At 37.2% G+C, this 26300-nt stretch overlaps 1 long non-coding RNA gene across 2 annotated transcripts; it reads left to right on the top strand.

Moving 5' to 3' along the window:
* On the top strand, window positions 1-25121 carry LOC146397807 (uncharacterized). Of its 2 annotated transcripts, XR_014823717.1 has the most exons (4): window positions 6031-6186; window positions 7364-7574; window positions 21151-21221; window positions 22761-25121. It is a non-coding gene; the product is annotated as an uncharacterized LOC146397807 (long non-coding RNA). The 2 variants fall into 2 exon arrangements; XR_014823716.1 differs by lacking the exons at window positions 21151-21221; window positions 22761-25121 and adding an exon at window positions 1-55 and having other exon boundaries at window positions 7364-9694.
* Window positions 25122-26300: the final 1179 nt, after the last annotated feature.

Below are 26300 nucleotides of genomic sequence, written 5' to 3'. Positions count from 1 at the left end.
GTCAACCTTCCCGGGAGCCAGAGCCATCCAAGGAGAAGGGAAGGTGAAGAGAGAGGTAGGAAATACTGTATTGATTGCGTAGTGGTCTCAAAGAGATTGAGATTTAAATAGGAATTGTGTCTACGCTTCAATTTGCAAGAATGAAAATTTCTCTATCTTCAGAAATGGGTAACAGTGAAAATAAGGTTACTCACAGAGGAAAAACGGGAAGATATTGCATATCTGTGTTGTAATTGTCAATTTATAGCTCCTACAGGAAAATAAATTTAACAATATTATGGTACATCATTTATCTAGAAAATTAACCTTTGTGGAATGTACTCTCTCACTATGATAGAAAGTCAGAGCATCATTTTATGTGCAAAATATCAATTAAATTTTGTTATCCATCCAACAAAAGAATCAGAAATACACATTTTAAAATTCTAAAGATTTTAATATAATAATCATGTGTATTTTATGACTGCCTACAGATATCAGATTCTACCAAAATCCATTTAAAAAAAAGAGTAGGATTTTTTTTTGTGATTAGACATCAGCATTGATCTGCCATTTTCTCCAGTACTTCTCAGTTTATCAAATTAGGTTTGATGATTTTTGCTCATAAGTTCAGATTCATCTTCTATATTAAAAAAAAATATTGTGGTGCACGTTTAAGGGGTTTAATATATTTCTCATTGTAATATCAGTCCATATTGAAACTGTTAGTAGAACAATGCAAATCAGCAGAGGGAAAATGGAGAAATCGAAGTAAAGAGGGTTTGGTAGAAAAAAGTCACCCTTACTGGTTTTTCTTCCAAACCTTAAACAATTATGAAAGTTACAACCCCAGACTCTCAGCTGCTTTGCTATAAACTTCTTTTAGCTGCTTGCTCAGAGTGAGGAAGAGTTTCATTTGTACAAGTGTATGTGCTTCTAAGAGTCATGAAATCCACTAGAAAAATATCACATTCTGATAAATCACAGAAAGAAATGTGAAAATTTCAAGAAGCCCTAAAAATTGAAATTTAAGGAAAAGGCTAAGAGATTTGGCAAAGAGATTTCAGATATTAAGACTAAATTTTTGTCTATTGGGATCATTTTTTTTCTCCACTATGTTGAAGGAAAGTGAAGTCTAGTGATACTATAAGCAAATAGCAAATATTAGGAATCAGGAAAAACTTTCTCTTTTCTGAAATTAAGGTAAGCTACTTTAGCATACTTTAGGTACCTTAAAGTAAAGATCCTCCTAACTCACATATTTCTTTTAGTAATTATTTGATAATTTAAAAAAGTTAAATTATATAATTTCTTACTTTGAATTAACCAATGTATAATTTCAACTCAGAGTAATAAAAGGAAAACATCCCTCCTCTACTATACATTTGGAAACATCACCTGTTATCTGATAGAATAATTATTGTTATTTTGGTTTCTAGATTAAAAGCAAACGGCAGATAGAATGCAAGTAGGATTGCTGGGAAGAAGGCCAGAGGAAATTAGAGTCAGAAATGTAAAATGTGTGCAAGAGTTTGTCTAAGGAAAAGCAAAGTCACTCTGTTTGGAAAAGGTTGAAATCTCATTATTTTGCAAGAGGTACATTAACAACTGCAAAAGCTTCAGGAATTCCAGGTAATCAAGAGTCTTAGAAGCTCACTGAGCCAGCATGCTTCTTCCCACGAATGCTGCCTCTATAAAGCAGATTTTTCATTTTAACATTAATAGCATGGTTGAGAAGCTCTTGATAGAGTAGCTTCTGGGGGAATGGAATTTTTCTGAAGAAGAAATAAGCCTGGAAAAGCCAGAGCAGCCATAACTAAAGGCTGAAATTTACTTCCCGACTAGGCCTTCTTTTTGGGGTAGGTCGGGGGAAACTGTTTCTGAAATCAAGCTATGTTTCTGACAATGTAGGATTCCTAAAATTATTGGCAATCAGAAAGAAAAAGATCTTTAAACACCTCTTGTGAGGAGGTTTTATTTCTTTAATTAAATAAAATATTTAAAGAGACAGAAAAAAGATGCCTGATGTCTCCCTGGATTTCACTGAGCAGTTGTATTCAGGATAAATCTGTAGTGCCTTTCCTCCCTGTCTTCTATTACTCAGTTGCTGACTGTAGCCCGAGGTAAAGTGATCGCTGTTCCCTGTCTCTTCATTTCCACCTCCTAACTGTGCTCCTTGATCACCGCTCTCCTACCTTCGCACATTTTCTCCCTGATGTCCTCATTTCTTCATAGCACCATTTCAAGTGTAGATTTCCCTGGTGGAGAAATATAGCATGGTCTGAAAACAAAACAGAACAGAATTCTATATTGATGTAGATAGCTCAGACAATGCAGTGAGATTTTTTTTTTTAAATGAAAAACCAAAACCCAAAAAGGAAAACAGAAAAAGCAAGTAAATAGGAAAGAAAGCAAAGGCCTCGAATCAAGGTCAGACTTACAACTCATTATAGCTCGGAACAATTTACTCCATAAATACGAAAAGGAAGGTTTGTATTTAGAGGAATGTTTTGTTTTACAGGGCTAAGACATTTCCCTGGAGTACTGGGAAATGCTCAGTTTGATTATGTGCCTTTCCTTACCTCATTTGATACACTGTGTTGAGGTAAGAACAAAAAGTCACCTCTGGCTTTAGAGCTCCCAATACTAAAGCTTTAATATATTATTTAAATTTTATAATATTTGCATAAACAAAATACTGTATATACTATTTTGTAGTTTTCTTATTTTTAAGAATTTAAAGTAATGCATTTACTTTAATACCAGTTAAACAGAAATGCTGTTAAAATCTTATTTCTAACAAAATGAATTTCTCTGCTTTGCCCTTCCGTATTTTCTGCCTAGCTCTCTACTAGAGTCATTCTCAACTTTTTAAAAAAACATTTTCTCCTGTGTATTTGTGTTCATATTCTAAATAATATAATAATACTGCTAATTCTTGATTTGTATAGTTAAGGTCTCCTATGCTGACCTCCTACCTGGCAGATGAGGAGTTAGCCCTCTGGCTCTCTCTCTGTTTCTCCTCCATTATTCCAATATCGTCTTGTCTCAATTTGAGGTTAAAGTTATATTTAGTTTTTATCTTAATTCTGAATAAACACCTTTCACTGTAGAGCCAAGGAGCATATTGTTTCCTTTCCTGCCTCATTTTTTCTTTTTTTCTTAGAGTCAATAATTTCCTAAATATTCTCCAACAACCTTCAGTACAGTTTTCTGCATGATCAAATATATCAGATTAGTTTTCCTCTACATTTTTTTTCCCTCCAACAGATTCCCCCCAGAACAGTCTTATCTTACTGCTCCAGTGTTGACTCCTAATTTTCTAGGCCTGCAATGAAGCTGTGGTCCTAGAAATTCCCCTCACTTGACATCTGTTGCTGGAACTCTATTTCTTGATTTCATGTCTTCTTTATCGGTTACCTTTGCATGTTAAAAAAAAATGCCAACTGAATGAGAATTTTATTCATTTGTTTTCAGATGAATTTATTGAAAATGTTGATGGTATTATTCTACTGCATTGTGTTTTCGAAACAAGACTATCTTAATGCTATAGGTACACAGAATAATAACTGACCCTTGAGTTTCCTCTAGTGTTATTAACCTAGTCAGGTGCTTTCATAAGGTGCTCAATAAAGAAAATAATAATCTGGAAATGTAAATATATTGTATTTCTATAACACTCTTTATATTAGTGGGAAAACATATGGTTGGATATACCTGATATGAGAAATAAAAGCATTAAAGCATTAAATTTTACAAATAAACTTGAAGATTTTTTATGAGGATGCCACTGATAGGAAGTTACACTACATATATGTGGTTTTCCAGTGACTAAGTGTAAGACCAATTATCAGTCAAAAGTGATGAGTGATTTTTGATGATATCTTGGACATGTGTACTATACTGTGAAACGCAAGGTCATACTTAAATCTTATGTTTGAGCAGTGATACAATGCCAGTGGGAAAGAGGGGTGAGGGCACTAGGCCACCTCATTTTTTGCCAAGTGGGAGTACATCCTAGGTACTCCTCTGCTGGCATCGAAAGGGGAGTGCCTGCTTATTGCTGGATGGGGCTAAGGACAGGCTTCCTGGTAGGCCTATGCTGATCCCACCAGGGCTGAGAAGGGGAGGGTCTCCTTATTACTACTCCCCAGGTAGCCTGCATGAACACCATAGGGTGGTGGGAGAGACCTGTTACTTTCTGGAAAATGAGGAAAATCTAGGCTTCTTAAGAGGTCTCCTCTGATAGCACTTTGGTAGGAAAAAGGAGGGATCACCTCATTACTGCTGGTTGGGAATGAGAGTCCTTGACCACCCGAGTTCTCCACTGGCCCCCCAAAAAGTGAAGAGGCTTTTTATGGCCAGTCTGGCATGTACATTTAGCTCCAACACCACTGTGGCAGTGATGGGCACGGAATCGCTACCAGGTGAAGATCTAAGTTTAAGCTCTCCATTTGGCCTTTTTTGATCATTGGGAGTGGGCCACGGTTTTTTCTTTTCTTTTCTTTTTTTCAGTTTTGGTGAGATATAATTGACACAATAATATTACATAAGTTTAAGGTGTACAATGTGATGATTTGATATATGTATATGTTGTGAAATGATTAACATAATGAGGTGAATTAACATATCCATCACCTCAAATCATTACCATTGTGTGTGTGTGTTTGTGCGGGTGTGTGTGTGATAAGAACATTTAAGACTTACTCTCTTAGCAAATTTCAAGCATACAGTATGGCATTGTTAGTCATAGTCACAATACTCGACGTTAGATGCCCAGAACTTATTTATCTTATAGCACAAACTTTGTACCCTTGGTCAACATCACCCCATTTCCTTCACCTCCCTGCGTTTTTTTCCATGATGTTTGACTGGGGTAGAGTAATTATTATTTAAAAGTTTTCTTGTTATGCTGCCCTTGACTAGCCCTTTGTCAAGAGAGAGTAGGCTTTTGTTGGGACTTTTTAGTCTGCACCCACGGGCATTTCTAGGTTTGCTGCTTTCCCACCATCCAGTCTGGAATATATGATGCCAAAAGAAAACCCAGTGAACCCTCTGCTATGTTTTTCCTCAAGTCCCAAGATCCCCAGCTGGTCTGGGCCTTTTTCTCTCTTCCTCTTACAGTCTTAAGTTCATTTTACATAAAATGTCCAGAGGTGTATTATTTCTGAATAGGAACAACAGAGAGAAATGCATCTACCCCATATCAGATGAGATATCTAGAACTGGAAGTCCTGACCTGACTTTCAAGTCCTATGCTTTTCATTGAATTCAATAATGAAACTGGGACATTTTGCTCAGAGAATTGTATGAAAACATGAACATGGAATCTGTTCTTAGATATATACTGTTACTTCTGAACCTCATACAGTACATTTCATTTCTTTGTGAACCTAAGTGTGGGAGAAAATGGGGAATAGAATGTTTAGAGGGATGAGACTGTTGAGCTGTGGTGTGGTCCCTTGATAAGTAGCATTAACTCACCTGGAGATGTGTTAGGACTGCAAATATCCATCTTCACCTAAGTAATTAAAGAGCTTTGGGAGTGGGGGATGCAGCAATCTGTTTTTAAACAAGCTATCAGGTGATTTGGATGTGAGTTAAAACTTGAAGAACTGCTGAACCATAGGAATACCTAAGATGCCTGCAATTTAGTAAGGTCTACTGGTGGAAGAGTGAGTACTCCAGAGCCCAGACATTAATATACTGTGCTTTACTTGTGTGGCTTTGTCCTGGAGGCTTCTTCTGCACCATTTTCTTCCTCTTTCTTAATTGTGAGTAAACAAGGGAAAAGAAAGTAGGAATACTCAATGCTGAAGCTACAATTTGCCTATGTGGTCTTGGAGTGGATGGATAGCCATATCTACTTATCTCCACATAAGAAAGAACAATATATTAAGAGCCTGGCTTACATTTAACTCTCAGAAAAAGAGAATGTTAAGAGATCCATGTGTAAAACATAAACTTCCACTTCTGAAATTATTTGAAGAAATTGGTATCTTCCAAAAGGAAGACATAATATATAAGGCTGTCTTGTCTTTTGTAACAAAGGAGAAATAAATGGAAAACTAATAGACTCTAAGCCTCTGTTTGACGGAGATCAAGTATGTGCCAAGAGGCCATAATGAGCGGAGATGCTGATGCGGACTTTAGTGGGTGTGTGCCACAACAAACTTGGCTACCCTGAGAGTTGATGGAGGACTGGCGGTAAGTGGGATCATTGTATTGCGATGCCCTGGATGCCTGTCTATAATGGTTGATTCTGGCTGAGTTGGTTATTTTCATCCTTTATTACTCACAGCGCTTATGGAATTTAGCAAAAATTCTGTGACTTAGTAAGCAGAGGAGCATCTAGCCATGAAGTAAGACTGTTTTTTTCTGTGTTAAGGCTAAGTTTAAACAGTGCATGGGAAGGGACATTCTCTAACTCAGTAAGCATTATCTTTATCATTACTGTTACTTCTTGAGGATCTCCTAATTCCAGGTTGTCTTGCAACATTGTAGTTCATCATCATCTGCCTTAAGGATTCTGTAATATTTAAAATCTCTTGACCCACTGGGGCAGATAGAATCACATTTCACTTGCTCCCCTAAAAGGCACAAAATCAAATTACACCAAAAGGCTCCTTAGAGTACAGCTCTTTGCCAATTACTTGAATTATTTTCAGCCACTTTGGCACATTTCCCCTCCAGATGAAATGAAAACCTTTTCGTCTGCACCAGTGAAGGATTTCATATTTCTTAGTGCTTCCACATATACAGTATAATGAGAATAAAAGCTTCTCTGCCTCACAGATCTTTCCTACAGTGCCATAATGCAGGAAAAATAACATCCATTTCTAACACATGAAGCCCACATATTTTCTAAAGATGAAGAGAAAGACATTAACATTACACAGGAAAACTATTTGCTCTTTGCTTTAAATTTCCAAATTTGAGCACACCAGAGATTCCAGACTTCAAAACTACATACATCTGTGCTGAGATGTGGACCCTCTAAGGTGCTTCATTATTGGCACTGAAAGCTGGTTTCAGGAAACACCTGTTCTGAGTAAGCAATGTGATCAGAGAGTGTCAGCAGGGCAGACAGATTTTAAGTGAAAGATTGTTACTTACCCAAAAGCCATTTGGAAGCTAAAAACTGCAATATCAGCAAACTGGCAACAATAACTTAAATATCCCCAAGTACATTATTAACACTTAAATCCTCTAAAAATCAGGTGACTTCTTTTTAAAAGTTTTTTTGTCTCAAGATAGCAAATTGTTTCTCCACATTTATCATTTTATAAAACCATTTTTTTGCATTGATAGCCTTACTTATCTTTTATTATTCCCAGTGGCCCTTTATTTTTCTTTCTGATTTGTGTTATTTCTTTTCCACCAGTGCCTACAGCAGCACTCACTGAAATCACTACCCATTGCTCAGTATTCTTCCCTGCTCTCAATAGCACAGCCTTTAGGATTGAATCCCTTGCCTAGAGCATTAAGAACTGAGGAGAAAAAATCGCTACTCATTGCTTTGCTTGCAGTTCTCATTTGGACTAGTGCTTGCAGAAATTGAACTGAACTTTCTTCACTGTTACTGCATCTGTAAGGTAATTGCCTAAACTTGTTGAGCCAATCGGAATTGCTGTTCTTGAGTTTTGCAAACGTGAAGAATCCGATGAAGCAATTTGTAAGCCATATGTGGTACATCCCTCTTTTCCCACTCAAAGTCATATTGCTCTCTATAGGATTGTGTATGACCCTTCTGAAAAATTACACTCCAGAATTCTATTTAAAAGCTTCGAACATCAGTGTTTAGAAAGATCATTCCTATTTATGGGATCATTTTTGTTGCACAATTTTTATATTAAATGAAAGGGGCTTGAAACTCTTTAGCACTTTCTCTAGTGTTTTGGGTAACTCAAAGAAATAGCATTTAATAAGAGAGAGAACACACACACAAATGGTCCTGTAAAATAAAAGAAGGGATAATATGTCACGTGCTTATGACATCATTTTATCCTCTACAAAATTTGTGTTCAAGACAGAGACATTTCAAAATGCCTCAGTACTTGTGCTTCTTGAATTGGGAAAATAGAATATTTTATATATGTGTATATATGTATGTATATGTGTGTATATATATATATATATATATATATACATACAATATCTTTAGAGAGAATCTTTAAATGGAATGTTTTATCTATCAATCTAGAGAGAAAAAGAGAAAGCAATAGTTTAGTGTTTTTAGAAAAAGCTCAGGAAATTTAAGAGCTTATCTATTTGTAGTTTAGAGGCAGAGTGAATAAATAAGTTATGTATTTCTGGAACCATGTTCCTATCCCTACCGGTAAAATTTAAAATACTTCCCTTCATAAGGAAAGTATTTTTTCTGACCCAATTGAATCCTTAATTAATGCCAAACTAGTTAAATTATCCTCTTCAATTTGATGTCATGCAGGTCATCATCTCTTAAAAGGGAGAATTACTGAAAACTAGTCCAATTTTTAAAAATTTTAAAACATTTTTCTCTCTTGTAGACCAGTCATTGAAAAGATAGAATAATCACTTAAAGTAGCCATAATTCTGCAGATCTTATTATGCATATTTACCCTAGAGTCTCATTCTTTTTCTTAAAAGATCATGTTATTCACAAATCTTAGATTAATGTACTGACTTGGCTGAGAGAAGCACTGTGGTGAGACACGAGGCAAAGGTTTAAGAAATTTTGGTTAACTTAAGACAGTGTAAAAGATTACATTTTCAAGCAGTACAGGGTATGTTGTTATGAAAAGGCTATACATTTAAGAAACTTGAGAGGTCACATGAATGAAAGAAGGGTGGTGGATGGATGGAGGTTATTTCAGTGCTATCCACAGGAAGCAGTTGAACCATTTCAGTGCAATATGGCAATTATAATGATTATTATTAAATTCATAAATGGTAGTGGAATACTGTATTTATGTGGATGCGCTACATAATAATGACTGATAGGACAATATTCCTGAGCCATCTGAAGGGAGTCAAAATTGGGATTTCTATAGGAGCTGTGCACTTGGCAGGAGGATATAAAGATTGTATATAAAATAGGGGGAGTTAACCATGGAAATTCATGAGCTTAAATTAATTGTTATGATCATTAATACCTACTTCAGATGTGGCATTTTTCTGGGTTCTAAGATGATTGACACAATACCAGTATTATATAATATAGCCTTATATAATGAACATCAGACCATAATAAAGTTATAGTCCATTTATCAACTATTTACTGATGAAAAATATCTGTATACATATGTTAAATATAATTAATTAAAATACTTTGAGGCACATAAGCAGACATGCTGGTGAAATGGGTACCATTGGAATATGAAACTGAGTAAGAATTCAGTGAAAGTTTTCAGTAAGCGATAAAAAATTGTTTCCAAATATGATAGACAGGACAGGGGCTACTTTGAGAATATAGAACATTTTGAGAAAAATCTTAGAAGACTCAACAGAGAAAATTGGATGAGGAACTCATATAAGAACTGAGTTGTTTTATGGAGGGTAGAAGAATTTGATAAAGGATTTGAAAATCTGGCCAGAAATTCTGATGTCAAAATTCAAAAAATTGAAAGCTTTTCAGACATTTGAAGAAAAAGGTATGCAAGCATGGTGACAGAGGATAAAGCTGCCAATCAGAATGCCCTGAATATGAATGCCAAAATTCAAAAAGTAAATAAAAGTTTTAAAAAATTGATATAGATTTCTTGTACAAAATCACTTAATCTATAGTTGGAATATTCTCAGTCTTAGATAACTAAAGAGATTTTAACACTAATTAGATTGTTGCAGTGACAAGATCTTATTTTTTCACATAAACATACTTTCTCCTTCATTGCCTACAAAAATATTTTCCTTTCACTTTATCACAGTAGCTTATTTTGATTACGCTCAGACCTCAGTGCATCACCTACACCTACCCAGCTAATCTGAGTAATTAAAGAAAAATGATGCATGATGCATTTATAGTTAAGTGAAATGAGTATAAATCTCACACAACAGCTGGATTCCTATACTTGGCAACACGGTACAGTTTGAGGAAAGCAATCATCTTCCTTTCCTGTTGGCAAAACACTTCACTGGTCTCTCCAATTTGAGTCCTCTTCAGTATTTAGTGTCTGCTCACTTTGTAATGCACAGAATGCTACTTCCAGATGGACAGGCTTGTCATATGCTATTTTTATGCTGCACTTTATAATTTTAAAGTGGGAGCAGTTATTCACCAAACATGGAATGTATCACTTATTGTATACATTGGAACAGCTTTTCAAGTCAGCATGCTCAACCAGCTGCTAATAAGCTTAATACACTCAGATGAATGAAAGCATATGTCAGTCAGTCAGCATACATTTAAAAGTTCTTATCTTGTGTGGCGCTGATAGGGATTGAGGACAACTCCTAAGAAGGGAAGGCAAGATTCCTACCCTTGAAGAGTTTCCAATCGTGCATGGAGGCTAAAACCAAATATACGCAATTGACAAGAATTTGAAGGCAGAAAACATCCTGGAAAATATAATATGAATATATAGGTGAGAAAGAAACAGAGAAAAACAGTAATATCAACATTGGATTAATATACAGCAGAAGGCCTCCTGAAGCAGATAAGATTTAACCAACTATTGAAGGAGAGTGTATATCTAAATTTCTTTTTTTTAAATTTACTCATGCATTTATTTATTTATTTTTTTCCCACTGTACAGCAAGGGGATCAAGTTATCCTTACATGTATACATTACAATTACTTTTTTTTCCCCCACCCTTTGTTCTGTTGCAATATGAGTATCTAGACAAAGTTCTCAATTTTACTCAGCAGGATCTCCTTGTAAATCTATTCTAAGTTGTGTCTGATAAGCCCAAGCTCCCGATCCCTCCCACTCCCTCCCTCTCCCATCAGGCAGCCACAAGTCTCTTCTCCAAGTCCATGATTTTCTTTTCTGAGGAGATGAGATGTTCATTGGTGCTGGATATTAGATTCCAGTTATAAGTGATATCATATGGTATTTGTCTTTGTCTTTCTGGCTCATTTCACTCAGTATGAGATTCTCTAGTTCCATCCATGTTGCTGCAAATGGCATTATGTCATTCTTTTTTATGGCTGAGTAGTATTCCAACGTGTATATATACCACATCTTCCGAATCCAATCATCTGTCGATGGACATTTGGGTTGTTTCCATGTCCTGGCTATTGTGAATATTGCTGCAATGAGCATGCGGGTGCATGTGTCTCTTTTAAGTAGAGTTTTGTCCGGATAGATGCCCAAGAGTGGGATTGCGGGGTCATATGGAAGTTCTTTGTATAGATTTCTAAGGTATTTCCAAACTGTTCTCCATAGTGGCTGTACCAGTTTACATTCCCACCAACAGGGCAGGAGGGTTCCCTTTTCTCCCAGCCCCTCCAGCACTTGTTATTTGTGGATTTATTAATGATGGCCATTCTGACTGGTGTGAGGTGATATCTCATGGTAGTTTTGATTTGCATTTCTCTTACAATCAGCGATGTTGAGCATTTTTTCATGTGTTTGTTGGCCATCTGTATATCTTCCTTGGAGAAATGTCTATTCAGGTCTTTTGCCCATTTTTCCATTGATTGATTGGTTTTTTTGCTGTTGGGTTGTATAAGTTGTTTATATATTCTAGAGATTAAGCGCTTGTCGGTTGCATCATTTGAAACTGTTTTCTCCCATTCTGTAAGTTGTCTTTTTGTTTTCTTTTGGGTTTTCTTTGCTGTGCAAAAGCTTTTCAGTTTGATGAGGTCCCATGGGTTTATTTTTGCTCTAATTTCTATTGCTTTGGGAGACTGACCTGAGAAAACATTCATGATGTTGATATAAGAGAGTGATTTGCCTATGTTTTCTTCTAGGATTTTGATGGTGTCCTGCCGTATATTTAAGTCTTTCAGCCATTTGGAGTTTATTTTGGTGCATGGTGTGAGGGTGTGTTCTAGTTCATTGCTTTGCATGCTGCTGTCCAGGTTTCCCAGCAATGCTTGCTGAATAGACTTTCTTTTTCCCATTTGATGTTCTTGCCCCCCCTTGTCAAAGATTAATTGACCATAGGTGTCAGGGTTTATTTCCGGGTTTTCTCTTCTGTTCCATTGGTCTGTCTGTCTGTTTTGACACCAGTACCACACTGTTTTGATGACTGTGGCTTTGTAGTATTTCTTGAAGTCTGGGAGAGTGATGCCTCCTGCTTGGTTTTTGTTTCTCAGGATTGCTTTGGCGATTCTGGGTCTTTTGTTGTTCCATATAAATGTTTGGATTATTTGTTCTAGTTCTGTGAAAAATGTCATGGGTAATTTGATAGGGATTGCATTGAATCTGTAGATTGCTTTGGGTAGTATGGCCATTTTTACAATATTGATTTTCCCAATCCTGGAACATGGAATATCTTTCCATTTCTTTCCATCTTCTTTGATTTCTTTGATTAAAGTTTTATAGTTCTCGGCATATAAGTCCTTTACCTCCTTGGTCAGGTGTATTTCGAGGTATTTGATTTTGTGAGGTGCAATTTTAAAAGGTATCATATTTTTGTATTCCTTTTCTAATGTTTCATTGCTGGTATACAGAAATGCAACTGACTTCTGAATGTTAATCTTATATCCTGCCACTTTGCTGAATTTATGAATCAGTTCAAGTAGTTTTGGGGTTGAGTCCTTAGGGTTTTCTATGTATAGTATCATGTCATCTGCATACAGTGACAGTTTTATCTCTTCTCTTCCCATATGGATGCCTTTTATTTCTTTTGTTTGTCTAATTGCTGTGGCTAGGACTTCCAAAACGATGTTGAAGAGCAGTGGTGAGAGTGGGCATCCCTGTCGTGTTCCAGATTTGAGTGAGAAGGCTTTCAGTTTTTCCCCATTGAGGATTATATTTGCTGTGGGTTTATCATAAATGGCTTTGATTATGTTCAGGAATGTTCCCTCTATACCCACTTTGGTGAGGGTCTTGATCATGAATGGATGTTGGACTTTGTCAAATGCTTTTTCTGCGTCTATTGAGATGATCATATGATTTTTGACTTTTTTTTTTGTTAATGCGGTATATGATGTTGATTGATTTGCATATATTGAACCATCCTTGTGAACCTGGGATGAACTCAACCTGGTCATGGTGTATAATTTTTTTGGTATGTTGTTGGATTCGGTTGGCTAAGATTTTGTTGAGAATTTTTGCATCTATATTCATCAATGATATTGGGCGATAGTTTTCTTTTTTGGTGGTATCTCTGGTATTGGAATGATGGTGATGGTGGCCTCATAGAATGTCTTTGGGAGTATTCCTTCTTCTTCAACCTTTTGAAAGAGTTTAAGGAGGATGGGCACCAATTCCTCTTTATGTGTTTGATAGAATTCGCCTGCGAAGCCATCTGGTCCTGGACTTTTATTTGTAGGGAGTGTTTTTATGACATCTTTAATTTCATTTCTAGTGATGGGTCTGTTCAGTTGGTCTGTTTCTTCTTGATTCAGTTTTGACAGGCTGTAAGATTCTAGAAAATTGTCCATTTCTTCCAGATTGTCAAACTTGTTGCCGTATTTTTGTTCATAGTATTCTCTTATGGTTTTTTTGTATTTCTGCAGTATCTGTTGTGATTTCTCCTTTTTCATTTATAATTTTGGTTATTTGGGTTCTTTCTCTCCTCTTTTTAGTGAGTCTGGCCATGGGTTTGTCAATTTTGTTTACCTTTTCAAAGAACCAGCTCTTGGTTTTATTAATTTTCTCTATTGTTTTTTGAGTCTCTATTTTATTGATTTCTTCTTTGATCTTTATAATTTCCTTCCTTCTGCTAACTTTAGGACTTTTTTGTTCTTCTTTTTCTAATTCGTTTAGGTGGAGGGTTAAGTTGTCAATTTGGGATCTTTCTTCTTTTTTGAGAAAGGCCTGGATTGCTATAAATTTCCCTCTGAGCACTGCTTTCGCAGCATCCCATAGATTTTGAGAGGTTGTGTCTTCATTATCATTTGTTTCAAGGTATTTTTTTTATTTCCTTCTTGATTTCCTCATTGACCCATTGGTTTTTTAGTAGCATGTTGTTTAGTCTCCATGGTTGATTTCTAATTTCATGGCATTGTGGTCAGAGAAGATACTTGAGATAATTTCTATGCTCCTAAATTTATTGAGGTTAGCTTTGTGTCCCAATATGTGGTCGATTCTTGAGAATGTTCCATGAGCATTAGAGCAGAATGTGTATTCTGCTTTTTTTGGATGTAGTGTCCTGAAGATATCAATTAAGTCTAACTTTTCTATTGTTTCCTTTAGGATCTCTGTTGTTTTATTGGTTTTCTGTCTAGAGGATCTGTCCATTGATGTGAGGGGGGTATTAAGGTCTCCTACTATGATTGTATTCTCATCAATATCTCCCTTTATGTCTGTTAATATTTGTTGTATGTATCTGGGTGCTCCTATATTTGGGGCATATATGTTGATGATAGTAACATCCTCTCCTTGGATGGATCCCTTAATCATTAAGTAGTGTCCTTCTTTGTCTTTCTTTATATCTTTTGTTTTAAAGTCGATTTTGTCTGATATGAGTGTTGCAACCCCTGCTTTTCTGTTATGTCTATTGGCATGAAATATTTTTCCCCACCCTTTCACTTTCAATCTATATGTATCCTTTGTCCTAAGGTGAGTTTCTTGTAGGCAGCATATTGAAGGTTTTTGCCTTTTTATCCACTCAGCCACTCTGTGTCTTTTGATTGGGGCATTCAGTCCATTGACATTTAAGGTGATAATTGATAGATGATTATTTATTGCCATTTTGAACCTCGTGTTCCAGTTGATTCTATGGTGGTTCTCCATTCTTCCTTTCTTTTTTTTTTTTTAGTTGGATGGTTTCCTGTTATTATCTGCTTGAGTGTTTTTTTTTTTTTTTCATTTTTTGCAAATGCAATATTTGGTTTTGGCTTGTGGTTGCCCTGTTTTTTAAGTATGCGAACCCCTTCCTATAATTGTGTGTTTTAGCCTGATGGTCCTGTAGGTTCAAACACTTCATTACTATATTAAAATTCAGAAGAGAAATATACAAACAAACAAACAAAAAGGGTTATTTATTTCCTAACGTCCCTTGCCCACATTTTATGATTTTGATGACTCTTTTTTATTTTTTTCTTTTTAATTTTATTTTGTATGAAGAATGTTCATGATTAAATCTGTATGCTGGCTTATTTGAGTGACTGCTCTCTGATTGCAGTTTCCTCAGTCCTAGTTCTTCCTCTTCTTTTTTTTTTTCTTTTCTTTTTTCTTCCCTTTCCTTCCTTTCTTTTTGGTTTAGAGAAGCCCTTTCAGTATTTCTTTTAGCCTGGGTTTTGTGTTGCTGTATTCTTTTAGTTTTTGTTTGTTGGAAAAAAATTTTATTTCCCCTTCTATTTTAAATGATATTCTTGCTGGATAGTGTATTCTAGGTTGCATATTTTTTCCTTTTAGCACTTTAAATATCTCTTTCCATTCCCTCCTGGCCTGTAGTGTTTCTGTAGAGAAATCAGCTGATATTCTTATGGGGGTTCCCTTGTAGGTAACATTCTGCTTTTCTCTTGCTGCCTTTAGGGTCCTCTCTTTATCACTAACTTTTGCCATTTTTATTATGATGTGTCTTGGTGTGGGTGTATTTGGGTTCAATTTGTTTGGGGCCCTCTGTGCTTCCTGTATCTTGAACCCAGTATCCTTTAGATTTGGGAAGTTTCCAGTAATAATGTCTTCAAATATATTTTCCATTCCCTTATCTTTTTCTACTCCTTCTGGAATTCCTATTATGTGTAGATTGGCTCACTTTATATTATTCCATAGGTCTCTTATATTGCTTTCCTGTTTTTTGATTTGGTTTTCTGTCTGCTGACCTGATTAGGTGATTCCCATTATTCCATCTTCCATATCACTGATTTGTTCTTTTGCATTATTCATTTTGGTTTTTACTGCCCTTAGTTCAATTTGTATCTCTGCAAATGAATGTTCTAGTTTTTCTTGGCTCCTCCTTATATTTTCTAGTTCCTTTCTGAGGGTATCTGCATGACTGTTCATGTCTTCTCTTAATTCCTTCAGTATTTTCACTATTTCTCTTTTGAACTCCAGGTCTGTCAGACTGCAGAGATCTGTTTCATTGTTGACTGTTTTAGGTGAGTTCTCCTATTGGCTTGACTAGGGGTGGTTTCTCAGCTTCTTCATCTTGCTTGTTGTTTTCTTTTTCCTGAGGGAGTTGTACTCTACGTGACTGGGCTGTGTTTGCCTTGTCACTGCCGTGGAATGTTTCTTGAGGGCTGGCATTGTTGGTCAGTCTTTTTTGAGGCAGTGTGGCTTTTCTGGAGTGTTGATGGGGCTAACAGTGTTTCTTTGAAGCAAAGGAGGACTTCCTGAGGGCAGACAGGACTGGGAGGTCCACACCATGATGGTAGCAGATTTCACTCGGTCAGGCAGCTTGCTCTGGTGTTTTTAGGCTGTGGGGTTCTTGCAGGGGGTTGGCAGTGTTGGGCAGCTGTTCCTCAGAGTGTAGCACCCCCTGAGGGCTGTAGCAGCTATCTGGGTCAATGAGAACCTAAGAGGCTCTTCCCTAGTGCAGCCCAACTCAGAAGGACAGCCTGAGAATGTAGGCAGATCTTTTCACAGTCTGGCCAAGCTTTTCTTGGCTGCAGGAGGTCCTGTAGAGAGCTGGCAGTCCTTTGCAGTTGTTCTGCAAGAGTGCAACTCCCCATGAGGGCTGGAGCAGCTAGCTGGGCTGTTGAAATCCTAAGAGACTCTTCCCCAGGGCATCCCAACTTGGAAGGACTGTCCGAGAATTAGGCAGATCTTTTCACGGACTGGCCAGGCTTGCTGTAGCTTTTCTGGGCTGCAGGGGGTCCTGCCTGGCGCTGGCAGTCCTATGCAGCTGATCTGCAAGAGCTCGGCACTCCCTGAGGGCTTGGCCAGCTAGCTGTGCCACTGCAAAGCCAGGAGGCACCTCCCCAGGGCAGCCCGACTCAGAAAGACTGTCCGAGAATTAGGCAGATCTTTTCACGGCCCGGCCAGGCTTGTTGTAGCTTTTCTGGGCTTCAGGGGGTCCTGCCTGGAGCTGGCAGTCCTATGCAGCTGATCCACGAGAGCTCGGCACCCCCTGAGGGCTTTGGAGGCTAGCTGGGCCACTGCCAACCCAAGAGGCTCTTCCTCAGGGCAGGCTGACTCGAAAAGACTGTCTGAGATTAGGCAGATCTTTTCACAGCCTGGCTAGGCTTGTTCTAGCTTTTCTGGGCTGCAGGCCTTTTCTCGGGGGCTGGTGGTATTTGGTGCTGCTCTGCGGGGGTGTAGCCCCTCCAAAGGGCAAGCAGGCCTGTGCAGGGACAGCCCCTGCAGTGGTAGGCTTCAGGCAATTGTTGAGGCCAGCCCTCCTGGATGGCAGGCAGCCCCAGGTCCGACGAGTGGGTAGGGGGTGGCAGGGGTGGGGGGAGGGGATACACTGGGAAGCACAGCTTTCTGCTAGCTAGTGGGCCAGTAAGCTTGCTGTGGCATGGGGAGTATTCTATGGGGACCCACCCCTTCTTCTCTCCCCTCCCCAGCACAGACACAGACCAGGCTCTTCTCCCAGGTTCCCTCTGATGTGGCTTTCCACTTCCCCGCCCCTAGAGTATTGCTCCCTTCCTCTGTGACAGCTTTGTTTTCTAGTCTCCCAGGCAGTCTCTGCCCCATCAAACTTGACAGACCAGTTTCTAGACCTCCCAAGCAGTCTCTGCTCCGCCCTGCCCCCCCAGCCCTTTCCCAGGGACTAACCTCAGGAGCAGAGGTCTTGGTGCCCAGCCCCCACCCAGGCATCTCAATTTTTGGTGACTGTGCCTGTAGTTCAGATGGTCCGTTCGGTTCTCAATCTGCTTTTCAGAACTCCAACTTACTGCTACACTCTTCTCTGCATCTGGAGATTCCTCCAGTTCATTTGATCTTTCCCCCAAGTAGGTGACTTTCCAGGTTGCAGGATCCCTTTCTCCTCCTCAGTTCCCTTTCAGGAGCACCTGTCCAGCTCGGATTCACCTTCTCTCACTCTCTTCTTTTCTCTTGTTTTACCTAGTAATGTCACAAACTTATTGCTGTTATTGGAGTTTTAGGTTCTTCTGCCAGCAATTGGTTGCTGTTCTGTGTGAGTCATTTATCCTGTAGATGTGCTTTTTTTTGTTGTGTTTGTGGGAGACGGCGAGCATGTCCCCCTACTCTTCCGCCATCTTGTCTCCTCGTATATCTAAATTTCAACAGGAAAACTTCTATCTATAGCATAGAAAAAGATTAACAGAAAAAATGCAAATACTATCTAGCAGCTATATAATTGATTTGGTTGGAGTTTAAAATGATATACAAAGATGAGAAACGACAGAGAAATGAATCAAGGATTAGGTGTTTGGATTTGGTATAGGAAGATAATAGGGAGATATTAGAGATGACAGAAGTCATGATAATTGCATTTAAAGAAGACTAGTTTGGTAACGTCTTATATGGTCAGAGATACCAAACAATCAGCTGAATAATTCAAGCATTAAAGGGGTAAGAGACTAATCTATAGAAATGGGTAGGAGGTGGTAACTACCCCCATCAAATCTTTTTTTTTTGGTTTTGTTTTAAATTTCATTTAATGAATTACTGTGTTTTACTTAACCAATTCCCAACTGATGTGCATTTAAATTTTGTCAATATTTTTACGTGGTTAATGAAAAACATCTTTGTAAATGAATTTTTATAAAAATATCTAAATGTGTGTTCCTAGAATTTTATTATTATTATTAGTTATTTCCCAATTTTTTTTCTACTGTACCTCATGGTGACCCAGTTACACATACATGTACACATTCTATTTTCACACATTATCATGCTCCATCATAAGTGGCTAGACATAGTTCCCAGTGCTACAAAGCAGGATCTCATTGCTAATCCATTCCAAAGGCAATCGTTCATATCTATTAACCCCAAGCACCCCAACCAGCCCACCCCCTCCCCTCCCCCTGGCAACCACAAGTCTATTCTCCATGTCCATGATTTGCTTTTCTGCGGAAAGGTTCATTTGTGCTTTATATTAGATTCCAGTTATAAGTGATATCATATGGTATTTGTCTTTGTCTTTCTGACTTACTTCACTTGGCATGAGAGTCTCTAGTTCCATCCAAGTTACTTCAAATGGCATTATTTCATTCTTTTTTATGGCTGAGTAGTATTCCATCGTGTATATGTACCACAACTTCCTAATCCAATCGTCTGTCAATGGACATTTGGGTTGTTTGTATGTCTTGCCTATTGTGAATAGAGCTACAATGAACATGTGGGTGCATGTGTCTTTTTTAAGGAAAGTTTTGTCTGGATATATGCCCAAGAGTAGGGTTGCTGGTTCATATGGTAGTTCTATGTATAGATTTCTAAGGTATCTCCATACTGATCTCCATAGTTACCCCATCAAATCTTAATTGTCCATATAATTTTTTGATAAATTTAGTATATCAGTGCCTTATGAAGTCAATAAGAGATATTGCCACCTCTTTAAGCAAGGCTATAGGATGTAGAAATGCATGTTATATGGGGTTAGAGGAAATGTCAATTTTAAAGAAGGATCTCTATTAAAAAGAAATCTCCTTATTCCTTTCTATGCACCGTGCACTATGAATCACAATCAAGTGGTATCAACATGTAAATCAGATGGACACACCATGAACAGAAAGGAAAGGAGACCCTACTCCAGTATGATCTTATATTAATTAATTACATCTGCAACGACCCTGTTTCCAAATAAGTTTATATACTGAGATATAGGAGTTAAGACTTTGGGAGAACATGATTCAATCTATAACAAAGCCCTTGCAACATATCTTCATATAGTAATGTTCAAAGGGTGAAAGAATAAATGCTTCCTTCTTATTTTATTTTTGAAGTGTATACTTTTCCATGTGCTCCCATGTCACACACGAAAGACTTCCTCAAGCATCTCATTGACAAGAAAAGAATCATCTGCCTTTATTTAAACCAATGACAGCAAGGGAAATAAAACTGCTATGACTGACTTAGACTAGAGATTGGCAAACTTTGGTTTTTAAGAATCAGGTGATATTTTAGGCTTTGTATGAAGTACGGTTTCTATTGCATCTACTCATTGTGGCCCCAAAGCATTCATAGATACTAATGGATGGGTATGGCTTTATCCCAATGAAACTTTTTAACTTTTTTACAAAAATAGTCAGAGTTTACCCAAGTGCCATAGTTTGCCAGCCCCTGACTTAGACTAATATAAATAAAATTATATATACAGCATATCTATCTAGGTTAGTGACTGACCTATACTCCCAGACTTCTGGCCAAGTTAAACTTGAACCATTTTCCCCCTTTTTTTTAACAAAGGAAGAAGATTGATATTTGTTGGAAGGTGACATATGGTCAACATAAGTATAGCACTCAGCCTTTCTAATCTTGAGTCATTTATGGCACAGCATGTCAGGACTGCTCACTTGGAAATGGTGCCTTGAAAGACAGGTTTGGAGGGTAAGGGCACAACATGAGAATCAGGATGCCTGTGTTCAAATCTTTGCTTTGCAGCTAGTCAGTTGAATGACCTTAAGAAGTTAACTAGCATTTCTGTGTCTCATATTCGCATAAGTGAAATGATGGTGATGATAATAGCACATCCCTTTTATCTAATATATTATAGGGTTGTACTGTGGATTCAGTAATAAACTAGTAATGAACCACTCATTTACTTGAGACTTTTGTAAGTTGTATTTGGAATATGAGACCTATTTCTACATTGTGGAGGAATTAGAATTTGAGGTAAAAGCTTAATGCAAATTTGCTATTCACAATAGTATTCTTCTTTCTTACCATTCTTTAACATTCCCTTCATGACTAATGAATTAATTCATACAATGACATACAAAGATGAGCTATAGTACAAGAAGTGATTAAGACCACAGAATTTAATTAATGATATTTATGGCCACAGCTGGAGAAAAACGAGCCATAGAACAATAGGTTCAGCCTATGGATTTGGATTCTATTGGCCTCTACAATCAATACAGATCACTCCAGAGTGGAAAGAACAGTAGCGATCCATATTGATGATGATATCTGGCTGAGGCAACCCATAAGGTTTGTGCCTGTGCTGCTCTGGTTGCTTGTATATAGATGGATTTTAGCTGATGCTTATGTCTTATCCCATCAGCACTGCTTGCCCCATCCTTACTGGGTTCACAGAACTACTGTTTCTACAGGGGAAGAGGAGCCCTTAGAAAGGTAAACTTGTCTTTTACGTCTTTTCTTCTTTCTAGGACTTCTGTTAATGATTCCTTTCTACAGAAGACTAATTTAACTACTAATCATTTCTCTTTCTCAGGATGCCATTAAAATCTGCTAGGGATGATGTTATTAAATAAACATTTAGAATGAATAAGCAATGAGGTCCTACTATATAGCATAGGAAACTATATCCAAGCTCTTGTGATAGAACATGATGGAAGATATGAGAAAAAGAATGTATATGTATATGTATGATTATGTTGTACAGCAGAATTTGATACTACATTGTGAATTAACTATAATTAAAAAAAATTTAAAAATCTTATTTCTAGAGTACCCATTGTGGCTCAATGTGTAGGAACCTGACATAGTGTCCATGAGGATGTGGGTTTGATCCCTGGCCTCTCACTCAGTGGGTCAAGGATCTGGCATTGCTGCAAGCTGTGGCAGATGTGGCTCAGATCTGATGTTGCCATGGCTGTGACTTAGGCTCTGATTAGACCCCTAGCTAGGAATTCCCATATGCTGCCATGGTCTGTTAAAAGAAAAAAATCTTATTTCAGCTAAACCTAGGCTGGCCTTATTCCCATTTACACGTTTTACATCTAAATCAATATGAGACTGCTAATTATCTTTACCTTCCATTACTCTCTCAAAGGTGTTCCAATTTGGACAGTGGTCATCTATACATACATTACTAACTGCCCCTTCCAACCCCCTGATACTGGGGGGGGGGGAGGTTGGAAGCAAATCCCAGATTTCCTATCATCTCATCTTGAAATATTTTTTGTATAAATATCTTTCTTAAGAAGAATTCTTAGCTTGCCAAATGTCCATTTTCTCCAAAGTCATATTACAAATTCTAATCAATAATAAAATATTTAAAGGGCAAAACGCTAGATCCATGCTAGATAGTCTCTTCTTCTTCATTCTCCTTTTTTTGTACTGTGTTTTTATGCTCCAGATGGACCGTTTTGACTAAATTGACTGATCACTGTCAACCTGCACAACCCATTATTTGACTTCAGGGACTTAGTTAATGGTTTGGCCAAACTCACTGGTAGCTTTGGCACCTGCAGTTGTACTTCAGTTGCTAAATATATGATATATGGGATGTTGCTTAGGGCTATGGTAAGGCAAAAATTAGGTCTAACAGATATTCCTTCTGTATGACTTACTAATTGTGAAATTAAATATGTAGGAAAAAGTCCTTCAACTTTGAACATTTCAAAAACCTTTAGTGATTGTCATTTTTTTCTACCACTGAATAAAATATTTATGGAAAAAACCTGTATGGATCTGAAAAGTAATTGAAACACTAGAGGTTTATGTCAGCTACATCAAGGCTTTCATATAATGTGCTATCTTAGAGTTGGGAAAGGGATTTGCTTATTTTTGGCACAGTATTTTGTGTTAGATATTGATTTAAATAGCCCAATTGCTATCTTTTTCTTATGTTTTAAAATGACTATTACAGTAGTGAAACTAGAACAGAAGAACTAACATCATTAACTCCTAGTTAATAATTACTTTTAGGAAAAGCAGATGGTACCTTTCTTCCTCTATCACATTATACTACAACACTTTCTCTGCTCTTGGAATGTGCTTCCCAAGAATTCCAGTTTGAGTCACTGCAAAACTACAATCACATGGGAATATTTCGTTTAGTACAAACCAATAGTTTTCAAGTAAACTTCCAACTGAGACATTTTGAACAAGTTGTATGTCACTTTTGTGTGTGTTAACAAAAGTTTCAAGACCTTTTGACAAATTCTGAAGATTTCAGTTCATTTGAAAAGGACAAAATGAAGACAACCAGTCATGTGCATGTATGTTGTGATATACTTATGTATTGCTATATGGAGAAACTTTGTCTTTAGATTTTGCTATAATCCAGTATACAAAAAAAAAAAAAAAGTCATTTATTCCTGATGAATGCATTGCATCAAGAGAACAGTGGTCAATATAAAGTTTTCTCTATGAAAACCCAGGATTCCTATTCATCACCTCTGTCACTAAAACATAACATTCAATTTAAGCACAAGCATCAGTGATCTTAGAATTGAAGGTGCTGGGATTGGTACCCAGTCTTGATCCATTTCCTGATTACTTTCTCTAGTTTTCTTCCTCCGTTTCTTTTATCGTTCTTGGTTTCTCTTGAGGTCTCATTGCCTTTGGGATATAACAGCTATAAAAGTCTGTGTTAGAAGTTACAACGCAATTCACTTTGCTTGGCCCTGTGTTTATGACATGATTGGTATCTGTGAGCAGGTGGGGAATTGGAAAAATGTTCCATCTGACTCTGAATGTGGCATAGTCTGATTACAGCACAGACGATGAGGCAGATTTCTTTCCTCTGATCCTAGGAACATCCTATTGCTCTTGTTCTGACACCAGGAATAGTTCTGTCTTTTTAACCTTTTCCAAAGATCAGATTATTCTGGGTTCTGGGCCTTGATGATAACTCCAGTGTGTTATCAGTTGTCAAGGAGTGCTCTCTACAACCTTAATACATCCTGACAATCACTATCCTGAATGACTCTCTGCCCTAAACTCTAAGAAATGCCCCATCCTTGGCAAATATTGCAAAAATTTGCAAGTACATATGCAACTAATGAAAAGAGGTTAAGCCCAAAGCTTTTAGCTTAATTGTGCATGCAGTAAAGGTAGAAGAGTCAGAATACTTCATCTTCCTACTGCAGTAACTCGCCATTTTCTTACAGTTAAGCCTCAAACCTTTCTAGGCTGGCATGCATAAATAAAAAGATAAGGAAATTGAACTTGTGTCCTGAAAATGGAACTCTAAATACATAGAAAAGAACCTTCTTTAAGAGTGGGTAGAAATCTGTTCATCTTCCCTGAGCCTAAAGAACGAGGCAAAGGTCTACTAGCTATAAAAAGATGGAGATAAGAACAGCTGGAAAAAGCTTAAATAGCACTTTTTTTCTCATTTACATCCTCTTCATGGTTCTGATTTCCCTCTAAGGAACCATTTCAGAAAGCAAATGAAGAAATGTACCTGGGAATTCATAATATGCTGAAAGAACTACAGAGTGAAGATATTTTGAAAGGGAGGACAAATCTTTGTAGGTACCACGTTGCTTTTTAATGGTCACTCTCCCTTAACTGATATTCTACAGTTAGGCCTAATGTAAATTTTGGAAGGGATGTTTTAAAATATCTGAACATTTGTTTTGGCAACGTCAGAGTGTCTTTTGGATGGGAAATACCATTGTTAGTTTCAGAGAATTGAACAGAGTTTTACATGCAAAATGACTTTCTGGAGAAACAAGCATTTCATTAGGCAGCTGCCTGGAAATGTTAAGAGATGCTAATTGCTTGGCAGACTTATAAGAGCAGGGAGCACAGAGGGACACTCTTGTTACCCCAATTCATGGAAAGCAAAAAGTGATACAAACTGAATCTAAGAAATGTATTTTTGTTTGTAATACTACTTTCTTGTAAGTTTAAATGTTTTATATATTTTAAATATATGTATTAAATAATACAGCAGATAAAATTCAATACCAAGTAAAACAATACTTTAAAGTTATGAAGAGTCTCAAACACAGTAATTGTGCTTGAAGAACTAGGTGTTTCTCCCAAGAGGCTATGATTCTTACAATGAAAAAAATCCTCAAATATCATTAACCAAATACTGGACAAATAATATCATACTTGGAGGTAGAGTTAATTAATAATCACTATGAGTCCTATGAAACCAGTAAAATAAGCATCTGTCTAGCTAGTATGGCTAGAGAACTGCTAGCAAGTCTTTAATGAAAACAAATAAAAGCTTCATTTATTGAATATTTCTGCATTAAGCATCCAAGTGTTTAACGAAGACATTGCACCCTCCCACCCCCTCTGCTGAAGAAATAAAGCTTAGCTTCCAAATATGTCTTCTAATTATTAAGTAAATAAGTTTTTGATTTTTCAGAGTATTATGATAAGTTCAAGTTATTTAGGTCTTAAAAAGAAACATGGCGTCTTCAATAGTTGTTATGCCTTATATAGAAACCAAAGCATGTTTATTGAGTGCTAGCTGGCATCAGGCACTCTTTTAGTGTTTAACATATATTACCTAACTCAATCCTTAAAACAATCATATCTAATAGGTGCCATTATTACCATTATCTCCTTTTACAAAAAGAAAATAGGCTTAGAACTCATGTAACTTACCCAGAGCTGTAGAATCAAGAAGTAGAACAAGAATTGAACCCAGCTTAGTCTGGATTCAGCCCCTACATCATCAACACTATACCAGAGGTTTTCATACTTTAGTTTACACCAGAATCACTGGAAACTTGTTAAAATACAGAGTGCTGGACTGTAGTCCCAAAGTTCTTGATTCAGTTGGTATGAAAAAAAGCCACAAGTTTTTCATTTTAACAAGTTCCCAGGTTAAGGCCAATTTTCCTGGTCAGGGGTCTACACTTGGAAAACCTGTATGCTGTCCCATAGTAGTATTTAATTTACTGAGAATTATGATCTCTTCCACTGGACAGATTGTTTTCTCTTTGAGATCAGAGAATGTGTGTTGTATTTGTTTTTCAGTTTTCTCCAGCTGATGTTTAGAAGTAGCAAGTAAGTACTCAATATGTTTGTTCAAAGTATGAATGAATGAATGAATGAATGAATCTCCAAAACCCTCTTATAAAGTATGAAAGACCCTAGGAGTGATCTTTAATTAAGTTTTCATCTTACAAATAATTGGATATGAATTCATTTATTAGGAATTAACAAGTTAACCTCCTAAAAAGTCCTGGAGGGATTTATGGCAGGATTCTCTGATGCAAATTATGAAATATGGTTGGGAACAAGCCAAGTGGCAATGCTTGAGGACAGTCCTGGGTGTCATACTGCATTGTAGGGCCCAGGAACAGAAATGTGAGTCTCGGGTGGGTGAGGGGACCCAAAAGCTGGGAAGTGACACTGAAAAGAGATAAGAATGTTCCTTTGGTCAGGAAAAAAAAAAAAGAACTGCTAGGAAAATAAGATGTTTTTGGATGGCTGGAAAGACTGCAGAATGTGGTATAAATAGCCAAGTCTTTAGAAGCAGGCAGATATGGCTTC

Source organism: Sus scrofa, chromosome 13 (genome assembly GCF_054392235.1).
Source record: "Sus scrofa isolate SSC_HxYL_T2T_F1_AM1 chromosome 13, Sscrofa_HxYL_maternal_Yorkshire_Landrace_v2.0, whole genome shotgun sequence".
NCBI lineage: Eukaryota > Metazoa > Chordata > Mammalia > Artiodactyla > Suidae > Sus > Sus scrofa.
Note: the sequence above shows the minus strand (reverse complement) of the source record. Positions and strands in the feature narration are given on the sequence as shown.